At 41.8% G+C, this 18,027-nt stretch overlaps 1 protein-coding gene across 1 annotated transcript in view; it reads right to left on the bottom strand.

The window, feature by feature from the left end:
* Nucleotides 1-4,342, bottom strand: part of LOC103602580 (melanoma-associated antigen B4-like) — a 6,325-nt gene extending 1,983 nt beyond the window's left edge. Inside the window, exon 1 of the mRNA XM_008586994.1 lies at nt 4,223-4,342. The gene's annotated coding sequence lies outside the window, so the exon portion shown is untranslated. The remainder of the gene's footprint in view (nt 1-4,222) is intronic.
* Between the last annotated feature and the right edge of the window lie 13,685 nt (nt 4,343-18,027).

Below are 18,027 nucleotides of genomic sequence, written 5' to 3'. Positions count from 1 at the left end.
GGACCTCATTTTGGCTCAACATAAGGTTTGGCATCATCCACTTCTTCTGACTATGATCCTTTAGACTAAGGATCTCACCTCCCTTAGGTCTGATTTAAAAAAATAAGGGGCATGCGCAACCTGACAGCCCTCCCTGTGCATTTTAGGGCTAAAAACAAAAGGTTGAGATGGATTATTTGACATCTTTATTCAGTGCTGGGTTCCTCGAGTCCTCACTCAGATTTCTTAATTTGGCTCCCAGCAGGGGAGCTCCCCTTTATCTTGATCTGAGGCCTGTGTCCTCATAGCAAGAGCCAACCTTCCTGAGATCCAACAGAAGTAAGTGAGAGTGGCCTTATTTGAGCAAATGTGGCCTTCCGAAGACTGAGAGCTGTGACAGGAAGGTTATTGCTCTTTGATAACTGGTCTCACATAGGGTCCCAACTCAGTATTTAAATTTGACTAATGAAACATTTCAGCAACTAAGTCTGGGCACAGGCTTTATGTACATGAGCCCTAAAGCACAAGCAGCAAAAGAAAAAGTAAACAAATGGGACTACATCAAACCAAAAAGCTTCTGTACAGCAAAGGAAACAATCAACAGAGTGAAAAGACAACCTACAGAGTGGGAGAAAATTTTTGCTAACTATGCATCTGACAAGGGATTAATGTCCAGAATATACATAGAACTCAAGCAATTATACAGTAAAAAAAACAAATAACCCAATTAAAAAATAGGCAAAGGAGTTGAAGAGACATTTTTCAAAGGAAGACATACAAATGGCCAACAGATACCTGAAAAAGTGCTCAACATCACTAGTCATCAGGAAAATGCAAATTCATTTGAGCAAATGTGGCCTTCCGAAGAATGAGAGCTGTGACAGGCAGGTTATTGCTCTTTGATAACTGGTCTCACATAGGGTCCCAACTCAGTATTTAAATTTGACTAATGAAACACTTCAGCAACTAAGTCTGGGCACAGGCTTTATGAACATGAGCCCTAAAGCACAAGCAGCAAAAGAAAAAATAAACAAATGGGACTACATCAAACCAAAATGCTTCTGCACAGCAAAGGAAACAATCAACAGAGTGAAAAGACAACCTACGGAGTGGGAGAAAATTTTTGCTAACTATGCATCTGACAAGGGATTAATGTCCAGAATATACATAGAACTCAAGCAATTATACAGTAAAAAAACAAATAACCCAATTAAAAAATAGGCAAAGGAGCTGAAGAGACATTTTTCAAAGGAAGACATACAAATGGCCAACAGATACCTGAAAAAATGCTCAACATCACTAGTCATCAGGGAAATGCAAAGTAAAACTACACTGAGATACCACGTCACTCCAGTTAGACTGGCTATAATCAAAAAGATGGTGAATAAAAATTGCTGGTGAGGGTGTGGAGAGAACGGAACACTCCTACACTGTTGTTGGGAATGTAAATTAATATAAACACTATGGAAAACAATATGGATGTTTCTCAAACAACTACAGATAGATATTCCATACAATCCAGCAATCCAGCTTCTGTGTATATACCCAGAGGAATGGAAATCATCATGTCGAAAGGATACCTGCACACCCATGTTCATCGCAGCTCTGTTTACAATAGCCAAGACATGGAACCATCCTAAATGTCCACCGATGGATGACTGGCTAAGGAAACTGTGGTATATATACACCATGGAATACGACTCTGCCATAAAAAGTAATGAAATACTCCCATTTGCAACAACATGCAGGAACCTGGAGAAACTTATGTTGAGTGAAATAAGCAAAGCACAGACGGATAAATACCACATGTGCTCACTCATATGTGGGAGCTAAGAGAGAAAGAAGGAAAGAAAGACCACAGTAGTGTATTGGTCTTACAGATGGAGGAGTCATTCCTAGGGCTACAAAGTAGAGTGGGGGGAAAGGAGGAGGGGGAGGGAGGTTGGGGGATAATTGGGCGGGGGACACAGGGTACAAACGTAATTTCTGGTAATGGGTATGTTGCCAGTAGGAATCTGGCCCTCACATCACGGGCACGAGGGGTGACAATGAGCTTTGTATCTCATGAATATTCATAATAAAAATAAATGAATAATAAATAATAAATCAATAAATTCGACTACTGAGAGGGCCTTAGATTCTTCCCTCTGTTGTTGTGTGACTATCATCCTCAGACCAAGACCTTCATTTCTCTGTGACCCCTGAGTGGGAACTGATGGGCACCTCTGCCTGACGTATCTGCCTGGGGTCTTCCAGGGCTGACAGTAGGGAGAATTCTGTGTGGCCCTCACTGATATGGGGTGGAAGGTCCCCACAGTCCTCAGGGTTCTCACCATGACATCTGGAACAACTTGGAAATTCTTTTCGTGTTGACTTGAGGCTGTTCCCTGTGACCTGGTCTCTTACTTCTATGTGATGCCCTGGGAAAACTAAGTGCGAATCATCATGTCCAGGTCTGACAATAGGGGTGGGCCTCTCTGTGGCCCCCTCCTTTCTGGGAGGGGTGCCCTCATCATTACTCAGTGTCACAGCCTTAAAACCTGTTAGGGACTGGGTACCTCTGATGAATTGGGCCTATCCCATTAGACCAAGGCCTTCACCTCCCTGAGACGACCTCTGGAAAAAATAAGGGCATCTCAGCCTGTCAGCTCTACCCTAAGCCTCTTATTGCTGGACAGCAGATGTGGGCCTTGAATATGGCCCTCAAATCCTTTAGTCTTTAGAGGGGAAGTGAGGTTACTCCAAATTTGTCTACTCTGCCTGAGACCTCCTAGAGCCCAGTGCAGGGGCACTGCTCAGTGTGGCTACCTCTTTTGGGTAGAGGTCCGCTTATTAGCCCTCACAGTTCTCACCTTGAGTCCAGTTAAGGCCTAGGTCTCCACCATCTGCAGAATGAGGACTAAGTCCTAAGACCAAGGTACTTCCCTCCCTCCCTGACACTTTCCAGGCAGAACTCTCCCAGACAGCTTTCCCGAGGCCTCCCAGTGCCAACCACAGAGGCAGGAATTATGGGGACCAGGGTCCTCACCTTGGTATCTCATGAGAGCTCAGTGTGGCTCCCTCTTTTGGGTAGAGGTCCGCTTATTAGCCCTCACAGTTCTCACCTTGACTCCAGTTAAGGCCTAGGTCTCCACCATCTGCAGAATGACGACTAAGTCCTAAGACCAAGGTACTTCCCTCCCTCCCTGACACTTTCCAGGCAGAACTCTCCCAGACAGCTTTCCCGAGGCCTCCCAGTGCCAACCACAGAGGCAGGACTTATGGGGCCCCCTTTGTTACAGATAAGAGGTGATCCCTTCAATCCACACTCAGGGTCCACACCTTGGTATCTCATGAGAACCTGGAATTCCTCCCTCTACTGACCTGAGTCCACCAGCCTGCAAGCAAAGCCCTCACCTCCCTGAATTTCTAGATAGGAAAGTCAGTAACTCCACACACCAGAGCCTCCCAGAACCGAGTGCAGTGGCTCGGCTTTGCTTTGTTACATTCACTAGGGAGAGATTCCCTCATTTAGCCCTCAGGGCCCTCACCTTGACTCTAGTTAGGACCTAGGTCTCCTCCTTATGCAAAATCAGGGGTACTCCCTTAGATAAAGGCCCACCAGTTGCTGAGACTTTTCAGGCAGAACTCTGCTGGGCAGATCTCCCGGGACCTCATAAGGCGGACCGCAGGGGTGAGACTTAGTGCGACCCTGTTTGTTGTGGGTGAGCGGTGGTCATCTCATTCCACATTCAGGGTCCTCACCTTGACTTCAGACCAGTCCTGGGAAGTCACCCTTGATGGACCGGACTACACGACTCCCAGACTCTGTGACTCCCAGACACCCCGCCTCTCAGAAAAGCGGAAGCGAGGATTAGCCACATCCGGCCTCCTGGGGCCTCCTGGGGCCTCTGTGACGCTGCGCCTCTCAGAAAACTGGAAGCGAGGATGAGCCACATCCCATGTCCCAGAGCCTCACAGGGCCGACCTCAGGGACGGGACTTAGTTAGGGCCTGCCTGATTGTGGGTGGGTGGTGGTTCCCTCAGTCCACATTTAGGGTCCTCGCCTTGACCTAAGACCAGGCCTGGAAAGTTACCCCCGGCAGACCAGACTGCACGACTCTTAAGACGCCGCCACTCAGCATAGCGAAAGCAAGCATGAGCTACATCCAGCCTCCCGGGGTTTCCCAGGACCGAGACTTAGTGAGGGCCTGCCTGGTTGTGGGTGGGTGGTGGTCCCTCAGTCCAAATTTAGGGTCCTCACCTTGACCTCAGACCAGTCCTGGGAAGTCACACTCTGCAGACTGGACACCCGGCCTCTCACAAGCCCCGCTTCTCAGACGCCATGCCTCTCAGACTCCACCTCGCAGACGCGCCACTTCTCACACACTACACCTTTTAGAAAAATGGAAACAAGGGTGAGCCACATCCAGCTGTGGCTGCCGGGGCCTCCCAGGGCCAACTGCAGGGACGGGACTTAGTGAGGGCCCACCTGATTGTGGGTGGGTGGTGGTCCCCTCAGTCCACATTTAGGGTCTTCACCTTGACTCTGGATCAGTACTGGGAAGTCACTCTCTGCACACTGGATACCTGGCCTCTCAGACACCCCTACTTCTTAGATGCCGTGCCGCTCACATCCCGCCTCTCAGACGCTGCCCTCTCAGACACCCCACCTTTCAGAAAAGCGGAAGTGAGGATGAGCCACATCCTGCCTTCCAGGGCCTCCCAGGGCCGACCACAGGGACGGTACTTACTGAGGGCCTGCCTGATTGTGGGTGGGTGTTGGTCCCCTCAGTCCATATTTCGGGTCCTCACCTTCACTCCAGACCAGTCCTGGGAAGTCACCTTCTACAGACTGGACGCCTGGTCTCTCAGACGCGGCGCCTCTCTGACACCCCACCTCTCAGACGCGGCGCCTCTCCGACACCCCGCCTCTCAGTCACCCCGTCTCTCAGAGAAGCGGAAACAAGGGTGAGCCTCATCCGGCTCTGGCTGCCCGGGGCCTCGCAGGGCTGACAGCAGGGGTGGAACACCTTGGGCCCTGCTGATCTGGAGTCGGTGGTCCCTAGGTCCACACTTAGGGTCATTGCCTTGATATTTTAGTGGAGCCTGGGATTCCTCCCTCTAGTGACCAGCGTCCGCCACCCTCCAAACAAAGCCCTTACCTCCCTGAGTCCCTAGAGAGGAAATCTGGGCACGCCACACACAGCCACCCCTGCCTGAGCTGCAGAGGCCTGACAGCAGGTGCGGGACTTTGTGAGCCGCCCTCTTTTGGGGAGAGGTCCTCGCTTCAGCACTCAGGTTCCTCACTTTGACTCTGGTTTTTCCAAAACTCTTCCCCCTGCAGAAGTGGGGCCACCTTCTTCAAATACCCTTCCCTTTCTGAGACCATATAGATGAAATGAGAGGACTCCTCAGTGGTGGCTCTTTGGGGGCCTCCCAGGGCTTAAAACAGCATGGGGCCGTGTTTGGCTCCATAACATTTAGGTTCTCACCTTGACTTCTGTTAGGGTCTGAGTTTTGTCTTTCTGCAGACTTGGTACCTTCCCCACTAGTCCAAGGTCTTCAACTTCTATGAGACACTGCTGGCAAATTGACTGGCCTGCTCCATCTCACAACTCCAACTCTGTCCTGGGCATTCCAGGGCCAATAGCATTGGGGAATTTCGTGGGGCACCTCTGTTCTGGGGTGAGTGATTCCCTCATTTTTCTTCAGTGTCCTCACCTCGAAACCTGACCAGTATTGGGGTACTCCACTCTTTGCTGTCCTGAGGCTGCTACCATCAGATCAAGGTACTTATCTCTTGGGGACCTCTGAATTGGAAGTCATGGTGCAGGCAGGACTGTTCTGGATCCTGAAAGGCTGACAGCCTGACCTGGACTTTATAGCACCCCAGTGTTCTGGCTGGGTCTATTCATTATTCTCATTCAAGGTCCTCACCTTCATATCTATCAGAGACTGGGACTCCTCCCGCTACTGGCCTGCGGTTGTCCTTCTTAGACCAAAGATTTGAAGTCCCTGACAGCCTGAGGATTAAGTGAGTGATGCTCAGCCTGACAGCTCTGTCTGAAAACATCTACATCTGATAGCAGATGGGAGCCGATTTGTGTGTGAACCCTATATTCTGGGATGCAGGTCTTCCAAGTCCTTTGACCTTGTGGTCATCTTGGCTCCTATCTTTTGGATTAAAGGCTTCCTGAGAAATGACACATACCTGCAAACATGGCCAGTTTTTCTGTTGCAAACCTTGAAGAGAAGGTGTCCCCGTCCCAGGAGTGATGAAAGATGGAGAAACTGAAGCACACGACAGGGGCCCCAGGACAGGTGGTGGGCTGTCAGAGAAAAAAACGTGCTGATCTTTTCCTTCTGGCCATACTTAGAGTCTCATATAAATTCTGTTCTGATAGATTTATTTTCTACAGGGAAGGGGCTGTCTGGGATGATTTTGGGAGCCTCTGATTTTTTTTACATTACCTGACATTTCATTTGGAGATGATCATATTGTCACCAAGTATTATTTTTTTCTTTATTCATGCCTCTAAATTATTTTGGTATTCACATTGCTCTGGGAATGTATTATGACCCAGCAGTATGGGCACGGAGTCCTTCTTTTTATTGCCTTAGATACATTTTGAAAAGAAAGAGGGAAACTGAATTATGAGACACAAGGTTGGCTTCAAACTGGGAAGAACAGAACAGTGTGGGCTCTAGATTAATCCAGCCCCATCACTCACCAGGCATATGGACTCGAGCATGTTATCAAACTCTGTGAGCCTCAGGCTCTGCATCTGTGAAATGGGTTTGATAAGTCCTGTTTTGTGGTTAATGTGTGTAAAGTGCCTGGCACAGTGCTTGGTGTGCATTGAGACTTCAACATTACAGTTATTACTATGATTAATATGAACCTAAATGATACCACCCATCCTACTGGGATTATTTTTTTTTAATCCAGCAGTTGTCAGAGAATATGCAGAATTCTAGAACAAAGAAAACCCCATAAGCCAAAATGTGAATTAGCAAGGAAAACTAAGTAATATTTCCCCATTACATGATATATTATTCAATGTAAGGTAGACTTCCTCAACTAGATGCAACACAAAGATCCTAAAATTCGTGTCAATGACCAACAATTTTCCTCCCTCCCAGTGGCCCTTCCATCTAAATCACCTTTATTTTCCTAAATTTAACCAGCACCAAAAACCTAGAACTTGTGGGGAGTTTGTCAAATTACGCACACAATAACCTAGCTTGAATGTCCCTTTAATGGAATAGACTCTGGGTCTCCCAGCCCAGTGCCCAGTGGCTTCTTAACACGTCATCTTAAAGGAGTATCACCCTTATTTCTCAGAAACTTCCTGGAGATGATGTTCATAGAACACTTAGCTTGTGCATTGTGTTCAACTGTGGTAGGACAAGAGCACAGGACCCCTTTCATTTCTGCTCCAGTTGGAAATTCCCTGTGGTTTATCCATGATTCCAAAGTAACTGTTAAGAACTGTTTCCCATTCCAAGCTTTGTCTCTCAATTCTGAGACACCCCCTGTGAGGTTCTGGCTACTGCTCACCACTCCCGAGGCCTCATTCAGCCCACCCTGCGGCCTCACTTCAAATCACTCCCACTGAGGGACTTGCAGTTTGCTAAGACTTCAGACTGCCTTGTCTCAGAGCATTTACACTTCACATTCTCATCTGGAACCTCCTCCCTATCTTACTCCCCCCCCTTTCTTTTTTAACCTTGTCCTTTAGATCTGAGAATTTCACCATCTTTTTATATTATAGCTGCTCCTAATTTCTAAAATTATATGGACAGTAGCTTGATCTTTTATTTTTTTCTTGCCATCCCCAATGCTAACATGGAGCGTTCCAAAGAGCAAATGTTTAATTAATATTTGGGGAATAAGACAGCTGATGAATAAGACCTAAATTATTAAAATTTAATTTATCCTACATTATTTAGTAAGCCAGACTAATCCAGGTATATACCTTTTAATTTTACAAAAAGAAATACTTAGAGGAATAAGGCGAATTAAGAATTAACCTCCTCTTATCTTTTTTATTTTTTCTCTATCTTATGATCTCAACTATTTGAATGTGAGGTTTTTTTCACATTTCCAAGAAAATACTTATTACACTGCTATGTTATCTGTGTATATTACAGGAAAAAAAATTAAGGATTTTCAATCTGTTTTACTAAATACCAAAACTCTTATTCTTAAACCTGTTAAACAATAATAAATATGGGCATTGAAAAACTTAGTTTCTGAAGCTAGATAAATCTTCTATTAAAAGGAACAACATTTGAAAAATACCAATAGGTAAATAAGTCTACAAACTACCTATACAGAGAAGGAAAACAAAGAAGAAATGCACTGTGTACCCTCTATCTCTACCCTGACCCTCTTATTACTTAGAACACTGCCCACTTCAAACACAAATTGAGCAATCTACCTCAGAGGAGTAGGAGGAGCTGCTGAACACAGCTGTGGAACATGTCCTGGCTGTGGCATTAGTATCAGTCCTGGCTTCAACTCTGGCTGAGGCTCTCTTCCTCATCTCTCAAAGCCTCTTCATAATGGGATAGGAAGGCAACAGGGACAGTATCTTGACCTTAGCCCAAAACCCCAGGATTTTCATCTTTCTGGTTTCAGTGTGGGCTCTTGGAGTCCACAGTAATTGATAGTGTGGAGGATCACTATTGGGCTCCTGCCAGTATTCCAGGTACCTTTTCTGCTCCATATCTCTGGTGATGAGCTTCATGGGATTTTCAAAGATGAAGTACTTCTTCCTAGAACATATGTCCATTATATTCAGCTCTTTCCAAAATATCTCTTCAGTGGTGCAATTGCACTTCCTGAATATCAGGCCCAGGACAGTCATCAGGAGGCTGATCTTAGCCACGCCCCTTTCATAGCTCAGCCTCTCATTGTAAGTGAGGTCCAGTTTTCTGACAAAGGCACAGGAGTGGTCTCTTTGACCTCAACCCCAAAGACTGGCTTCACGAGTTCAGAGGCTCTTCCGAGAATCTCAGGAAGTGCTTCTTATACTCTATTAGGGCATCCTTCATCATGTCTGTTTTTGTGATGGGCTCTTTCTTTTGGTAAATGAACACCAGGGAATTTACCAACAAAGCCACTTTCTAGTCTAGAAGGTGTCTGGCCCAATTCTCAGTGTCTGGTAAAGCCAGCAGGGTTCTCTGACTTTCCTCCTAATCTTGACCTCTGAGTCCTCCTCTGATATACCTGATGAGATGCCTGTGGACACTTCTGGATTTGTATCTCCCTGTGGGCCTGAAGGCTTTGCTTATGTGTACAGTGCTGATGCTTCTGACACAAAGGCATTATATCTCTTGATGCTGGTGGTAGGCAGGAGTAGAAGTGTGGGTAGAAAGCATGGTAATAAGGGACCATAACCTAAGAAAGAGAAAGAGGATGTGAGTGGCTTTTGCTGGTAAACTCAACTGTGTTGGCTCCGACAAAGGCCACCTCCACCTCACTTTTTCTAGGGGCAGTACTCTAGGGTCTCACAAGTTTTCTGCCCTGTCCTATAAGTACCTGCAGGAGAAAGTGAGAAGGCTCTTTTTGGTGCAGCCATTCAGCCCAGCTAGAGACTTCCCAGGGCTCATAGTAGGGCAGGAAGATTTGGGTTCTATGTGTGTTCCTTCTGTATTAGGGTGGGCAATCCCATCAGTCCTCATTCAGGGTTCTCACTGTGACTCCAGGTAGGTCTTAGGACACTCCCTCTGCTGACCTTATACCCTCTCTCCAACCAAGGCTATCACCTCTCTGAGATGCCTAGGAGGAAGTGAGGGAACATCTCATATGGCCATCCATGTCTGAGGCCCCCATTGTTGATATCTGGGGCATGACTCTGTAGGGCATCTTCTATTCTGGGGTGGGCGGTCTTTTCACTTCTCATTCTGGGTCCTTACCTTGACTCCTGTCAGAGTCTGGAATTCCTCCCTCTGCTGAACTGGGATCCTTCAGAAAAAGGACCTCACCTTCTTGAGTCACCCCAGGAGAAAATAGTATAGAACAAGAAAAACAGGACCTGTTTTCTACATATAAGATGCCTGGCAAAACTACTTGAGAAGGAAGAGAGAGACTTCAGCTTGAAACTCTGATTTGGCCTCCCAGACCTCACAGCAGAGGCAGAGCAGGACACGGAGGTCCCTCTCTTCTGGAGTTACATTATTTTTAGTTCATATTGGAGACTCAGATACATGAAGAAATTATGGTGCTTGGATAAAAGCAAGTTTGAGGACCTGGAAGGGAGTTGGGGAGGGATTGATGGCAATAAATATCTCTTGCTGAGACATCATTACAAGGAATCAAATATACCTCGCAATCAATGCTGGAATGGTGTTTACATCAGCAATTCCAAAAATACAGACTGCGATAATATTAGGCACTACTGAAAAAATCATTTTAGAGTAAGCTGACCTAAACAAAGTTACATATGTTTTAGTTCCTGGTTTTGTTATCACTGCAAGACTTTCCAGAACCCTCAATGTGCCAATATGTGCTGGGAAACTCCAAGAGGGGTAATATAGTATAATGAGTTTTCTAAACCTATTTGACAATGGAAAGCATGCCTCCACTGCCATTATTTTTTTCCACTTCAGATCTCAAGACTTTAACACAAAACACTTTGTGGATTTTCCTGGCAGATCCTCAGCATATGTTTTTCTGAATGTTTTCAGTCAAAGTGTGGTGGCCCTTGGAAGCGTCAAGAATACAGGCCAGGGGTACTTTCAAAACCAAATGTCTGATTTAGTACCTATAAAGATGCAAGGACATATACTTAATAAGTAACAATATCAGCTCTTCAGGTACTTTTCCAAAAATTCAATTTAGAGTCAACAGGGCTCAACCACATACAAAACTTTCTTGAGATGCCTGATCATTGTCAGACATAGTCTAAGGGTCATGTTAAACATATGTCACCCTAGATTTCCCAAAGAATGATAATGTATTAGGGCTACTGAAAAGAAAGTAGATGTATATTTTCTCAGTCCTCAAGCTTTCAATGGGGAAATAGGCTCGAATCGGCCAAACTTCAGGGAACCTAATTTAAAAAGGTGTGAGTACAGGGAAGGTGTTCAGCCCTAGTGGAGAGAGGGAATGTTTGGAAGCAACAGGGGAGAAATTATATCCTATGAACTGGCTTTACATAATGGGAGTGGCAAGGGAATGTGGTAATGTGGAAGCTACACAAGTGCCTGCAATTCATTCAAGTGGTACAGGATACTACGTCTTTTAAAAGACGTAGTTCTGAGATCCTCTGGATGCTGGGACTGAGGTGGTTAATATTCCTCCTGCTATTCTTTTGATGATTAGTTCAGAAACTGGAGAAGGCTGTGTTCCTGCAGAGGACACACATAGTAGATCTATCTGGGAAAGACAAAGGCAGGAAATGGAGATAGGGACTCAGCAACGAGCCAGAGATGCCCGTAGAAGCCACGAGGGATACAGTTGAAAATATATCCATTTTTCTCTTAACAGTTCACATGAATTTAAAAACTAAAACAATTTCCTAGGCAAAGCTGTAACACAAACTGAGGATTTATCTTGTGGTTTGGACTCAAGGTGTACAGGTGATTAGAAGCATGTTGATGCAGTCAATTTACTTTCTTAAATGCTGAATTTCAAAGCATTATCAAATACAAAGGAAACAAGATGATATCTCAAGATAGCTGACATTTAAAAAACAGCATATGAGTAACATATTTAGAGTTCTATTTATTGCATCTCCTGGGTAATTTTAGTATTCATTAGTATCTACATCTCCCAGTGGAACATAACTGAGGAATGTCATTAATAGATTGCTTTAGTCATGTTCTAGCTAATTAATAAAGATATTAAACATAACTGTTTCTGAAACCTGTGCCTCTGGCATATATTTTAGCAATATCTCTTCAATGGGATTTTAGTATTTTAATATTTCCTTCTATGATATTTGGAAATGTGTACAGTTTAAAAATGTTTTAAAATTGGGCTGGCAGATTGGCTCAGTTGGTTAGAGCATGGTGTTATAACACCAAGGTAAGGGTTCAGATCTCCATACTGGTCAACTGCCAAAATAATGAATAAATAAAATCAAAATGTTATGAAATTATCCATCAGAGAATTGGAGCAGAGCTTTGCGACTTTGCTAAAATTCTTTTGAGTTGAAAACATATCCATAAAGTAGCTACTGATATTGGGAGGCAAGTTCAAGTTTTATAATTATATGCAACCACATACCATTATTTCATTATAGAGCAAGAAACCCAGAACAAAATAAAAACATCTCAATCAAAGTTTAAGTGGATTTCAGGTTTTCAAAGTGCCAGTTTTGTTTTAGAAAATCATTTTTATATTTCTTCTAACTGGTTTTTCCATTTCATAATAAAAGCTTCTTCAAAAAATAAATAAAATAAAATAAAACCTTCTTCAAAAATATTAATGTTCCTTGTTTAAAATCATCATGGAAGAGTGGTGGGAAATAGAAAAAGCACAAAGAAAAACAACAAAAATAACAATATAATATCCACTATTTGGAGACATCTGCTGTTACCTATTTTTTGTTGTTGTTGTTTGTTATTAGGCAATTTTGGAAGAAAAAAAAAAAAACCCTTAGCCTAGCATACACAAACCACCTTGTGAACAATTACAGAATTCTACCACCTAGTTAGTTCTTTTCAGTTAGCAGATAGGTAAAGAAATTCAGCCCCAAGAAAAAAATGCTCTTCTTTATATTATTCCTCCCTAGTTTTCTTTATCCAGTGAATATACACTGTTTTGATTACTGCAGGGCTTTGCTTAAGCTGTTGACAATGATTCTTCTTTTAAGAAAGAACCCTAGAGAGAAAATAGCAAATCAAAATTGCATAAGATATCGAAAGAGCAAGAACAAAGGAAACAAAAATTAATCATCAGAATTTGAACTTCAGGCTTTATCAGGGATTGACAGAGAGCATCTAATGTAAAATAAAATTTTCTTCAAACTCTAACGTCTATTAAACACACAATGGCCAGGTGGCTTACATACGTTATATATTTATTTAATGAGTTGGATTTAATGTGACATTTCTGACTGAAAGCTAGAGATCTAGATCAAGTGTTTGTGATCTGGAGAGATGGGGCCTTAAGTTCTGGATTATGGCAAATGTCTACCCAAGTCCAAATTGTTATAACTAAGGCATTGCTGGTTTTAAGTTCCTGGTTGAAGATAGCATATGTAAGCTATCTGGAAAACAAAATGGAGTCCATACTAGAAGTAACCAAAACAATCCTTCCTTTATTTTTGCTGCTGTCTTGTACAGGGATCAAACCCTGGACCTTGGTGTTACCGGCACAATGCTCTAACCAACTGAGCTAACGGGTCAGCCCCCGCCCCCCAAACAATCTTTCTTTAATGATAAGAACTGCTAAGTATCCCAAATCCAGAATAATACCAAATGGTCAACAAAAGAAAGAAGAGATATTAAAATATAAATTAAAAAATAGATGTTGAAATTAAAGGGGTTCTGTTTTATAGTGTAATACGAAGATCTTTGTCAAGTTTAGAGTCCATTCACATGTCTGGAGTACACAGTCATGCTCCAGAGTCACACAAATGATGTAGGGAAAACGTCTATTTGTGTGTGTGTTGGAGAGTGGGATGGGAAATGAGAACGCTGGAAATGGGCAGAACGGTAGGGAACTGCAGAAGTGGTAGGTTCTTTTCAGTCCCTCAGCATTAGCTGTGGGAAAGCAATGGATAACAGGACTTGTGAGTTCTTAAAAAACAGTGGGTTCCACCCTGCTTGGGTAATAAAAATCACTTGCGGAGTTTATTAAGAATACAGATTTCCAGGCTCATGCCAACCCCTGAATCAAGAGGAGCCTTATAATTTAATTAAAAAAACCCAACCAAACAAACAAACAAAAACAAGTGATTCAGGAAAGAAGCTAAATTTGGAGCCACACTGATGTCTTGTTATTCATTAAGAAGTGTTAAACTCTTAGAAACTAAGGTTTCCCCAGAAGATAAAAAAATGTTTTCCGCTTAAATTGAAATATATTAATCAGAAGTCCATAGATATCTTGGAATTTCTATTAAAATTTTGTGCGATCATTTTCAACTGCTGAGCTTTCCTTCAATAATGAACGTTTTTAGTTGGCTGTGGACATTTATTAAAATACAGGCCTCAAACTGTCCGAATTGTGTCAGGGTGAGTAAAATAATATTGGCTCAGAATGTTAGTTGAAACCTTGCTAAGGCACTATTAATATTTAGACTTTTTGGTAGGTAAGAATAAAAATAAGTTTTAGGCCACATATAATATCCTTATTCCATTCATTTTTAAGACCTCTCCATATATTTATTAACCTCTTTCCACTTCTGTACTTATAACTAATTTTTTTTTATAGCCTTAACTGTTGAAAGTAGTGTCTACAGGTTATGTATATAGGTTACATTTTTGTTGTTCCTTAATTCCTCAATACACATTTTTTCTCTTTCAAATGAATTTCCAAGAGGAGGAGCACAGACTTTTAGTTCCTTAATATCAAGAACATTCAAAAATAGTATTTTAAATGTAGAAGATCCTCAATAATGACTTACTCAATAAATTTTTAAAAACATTGAATTGTCTCAATTGAGAAAAAAATATATATCTGTACTGTTTGATAGAGTAGCCACTAGCCACATTAGGCTATTTTTAAATTTAAAGGAACTAAAATTAAATAAAATTAAAAATTCAGTTCTTCAGTTATCCTACATACATTTCGAGTGTTCAGTAGTCACATATGAGTCCCTTATGGGTTAGCACAGATAAAGAAAATGTTCATCACTGCAGAAAATTCTACTGGACAGTGCTGATCTGTGCAAATGCTTCCACCTTCCCTCCCTCCCTCCCTCTATCTCCTTCCTTCCTTCCCTCCTCCAGTTACTTACCATTCTTTTAAACAAGTACATATTGGATTCCGTCTAATGAGCCAAACCGTTCATGTCATAGCTATACTGGTGTGTAAAATATTATTATTCCTGCCATCAAGGAGCTGATAGTCTAGATAATGAGCTATTTAGTATGTATATATTGCAATGACTACATAGTATATTTTTAATAGTAAAACTCATATTTATTAAATGGTTTGAACATATGGGCAATTTACATATGTTAATGACACTAATCTTTTCAATAAACTATGATGTAAATCTCCATTTTACGGATGAGGATACTAAGTTACAGAAAAGTTCTGACTTATTGGTACCTAGGCAATACTGCCACACTGACTGATAAATATTTGGACTATTCCCCAGAAAGGTTCTCGTTTATCCAGAATATGAAGCAAATGTAGTTAAGTCTTGTTTCTGTCTTTTTTGTTTGTTTTTGTTCTTCTTTATTTAAACTTTCATCCAAACATTTATTAAATTAACACTATGTGTTAGTAAAAACATGAATATATTATAAATATATCCAAGTCCCATCATCAAGAAATTTATAGGCTACTGGGGAAATAAAGACATAGATAATAGCAATACAATGTGATAAATGCTTCACTGCAAATAAGTACAAGAACAAATGGGAACATGGAGATATCTCAGACTGCCTGGGGTGATTAGGGAAAATTTTAATGAGGAGGTGGCACTTGATCTTGGAAAACAGTACAAGAAAGGCTTTCCTAGAGGAGAGAACAGCAAAGGTAGAGAGGTAAGACACATCTTGGCATATTCTGGAATGTGCCACAAGTCAAAGGTCAATCCTCTTTGCTGGTTACAATGAAGGAGATGAGTCTGCTACCAAATCCCTAATCCTGGCTTGCAGCTTCAGAGACTGCTTTAGATGTGTGCTTTTTTATTTTCCCTATATGAGAACTATTCCTTTTAAATTTATTTTTAATTAATATACTTTATTTTTTTTAAACAGTTTTGAGCTTCAGAAAAATTGAACCAAAAGTGCAGAGTTCCCATGTATCCTCTCCCGCCACCGCAACAGTTTCCCCTATTATTAATGTCTTGCATTAATGTTACAATTGATGAGCTACTATTGGTACATTATTATTAAGTAAAGCTTATACCTTACATAAGGGAACATCGTTGTATCATACAGTTTTGTGGGTTTTGCCAAATGCATAGTGACATGTTTCACTGCCCTAAAACCCCCCTGGTGCTCTACCTATTCATTACTCCCCGGTATTCTTAGTTTACTGAGAGTGTTTATCCTGAATGGGTGCTGGATTTTGTTAAAAGCTTTTTCTGCATCTATTGATATGTTCATATGATTTTTTGTCTTTAGTCTGTTGATGTAATGGATTATATTAATCAATTATTAAATGCTGAAAAACCTTACATACCTGGAAAATATCCCATTTGGTTCATGGTTTATCATTCTTTTAGTACATTATTGGATTTGATTTGTTAATATTTTGCTGAGGATTTTTATATTTATGTTCATCGGAAATATTGGTCAGTAATTTTCCTTTCATGATATGTCTGCCTGGTTTTGTTTTAGAATAGTGCAGTCCTCATAAGAATCAGAAGGTGATCACTCTGCTTTTATTTTTTGGAACAGATTGTAGAGAACTGGTATCATTTGTTTCTTTGATGTCTGGTGCAATTCACTAGTGAAACTATCTGTGAACTGGTACTTTGTGTTGCTATGACGGAATACCTGAGACTGGGTGATTTATAAAGAAAAACGAAATTTATTGCTTACAGTTTCTGAGGCTGTGAAGTCCAAAGTCCATCTGGCGGTGGCAACAGTGACCCAGGGGTCTCACATTGCAAGATGGTGGAAGCAGAGAGAACAGAGCAGAGAGAGAGAGAAAGGCAGCCTCTTTTCTTTTAAAGCCCTTAGAACCATACCCCTGACCACCATTTTTAATCCATTCACTACAGCACAATCCTACAATCCAATCACCTCTTTAAGGCTTCACCTTTCAATTACCGTAAAAGGATTTCCCACCATCTTAACAGTCACAATGGAGGCTAAATTTCTAATACATAAAACTTGGGGGACACAATTCAAGCTTCAAGGAGTTTTGGGGGGACACAAGTCAATCTACTACAATATCTTTCAGAGAATTGGTCCATTTCATCTACATTATCATATTTGTGGGCATAGAGTTGTTCAAAATATTCTTTTATTATACTCTTAATGTCCATGGGAATGGTAATGATGGCCCCTCTTTCATTTATTTTATTTTTTTGGATTTTTTTTAACTGAAGCATAATTGATTATACATGTTCGTGGGGTACAGAGTTGACTATCAGTACTTATGTACAAAATGTGATGATCACATCAGGATAATTAAGATATTCATCATTACAAAACATAGGCATTATTTGTGTCCATTAGCCAATTTCTCCCTAACCCCCCCACCCATTCCCACCTCTAGTAACCACAGTTCTGTTTTCTCCTGAAAGGTCAATGTATTATTGTGACCTTTCTTTCTCTTTCTTTCTTTTCTTGTCCCTTTCTTTCTTTCTGTTTTTTCTTTTCTTTCCTCCCACTTATGAGTGAGGACATACTTCCCTTTCTGTGCTTTGCTTATTTCACTTAACATAATTTTCTCCAAGCCTGTCCATGTTGCTGAAAATGGCAGAATTTCCGTCTTTTTTATGGCTGAGTAGTATTCCATTTAGTGTATATACCACATTTTCCTTATCCAGTCATCCATCAATGCACATTTAGGTTAGTTCCATATCTTGGCTATTGTAAATAGGGCTGCAATGCACATGGGAGTGCAGGTATCCCTTTGACATGATGATTTCCATACCTTTGGGTATATACCCAGAAGTGAGATTGCTGAATCACATGGTAGTACTTGCTCTCTATTCTGTTTTCCATAATGGCTGTACTAATTTACAGTCCCACAGACAGTGTAGAAGAGTTCTACTTTCTCTGCATCTTTGCTAACATTTGTTATTCTCTGTCTTTTTGATAATAGCCAGTCTAAGTGGGGTGAGGTGATATCTCAATGTGGTTTTGATTTGCATTTCCCTGATGATTAGTGATGTTGAGCATTTTCACATATAACTGTTGGTCATTTGTATGTCTTACTTTGAGAAATGTCTATTCAGTTCCTTTGCCCATTTTTAAATT

The sequence above is a fragment of the Galeopterus variegatus genome, unplaced genomic scaffold (assembly GCF_000696425.1).
Source record: "Galeopterus variegatus unplaced genomic scaffold, G_variegatus-3.0.2 Scaffold4207, whole genome shotgun sequence".
Taxonomy (NCBI): Eukaryota; Metazoa; Chordata; class Mammalia; order Dermoptera; family Cynocephalidae; genus Galeopterus; species Galeopterus variegatus.
This window is presented reverse-complemented; position numbering and strand designations above follow the sequence as displayed.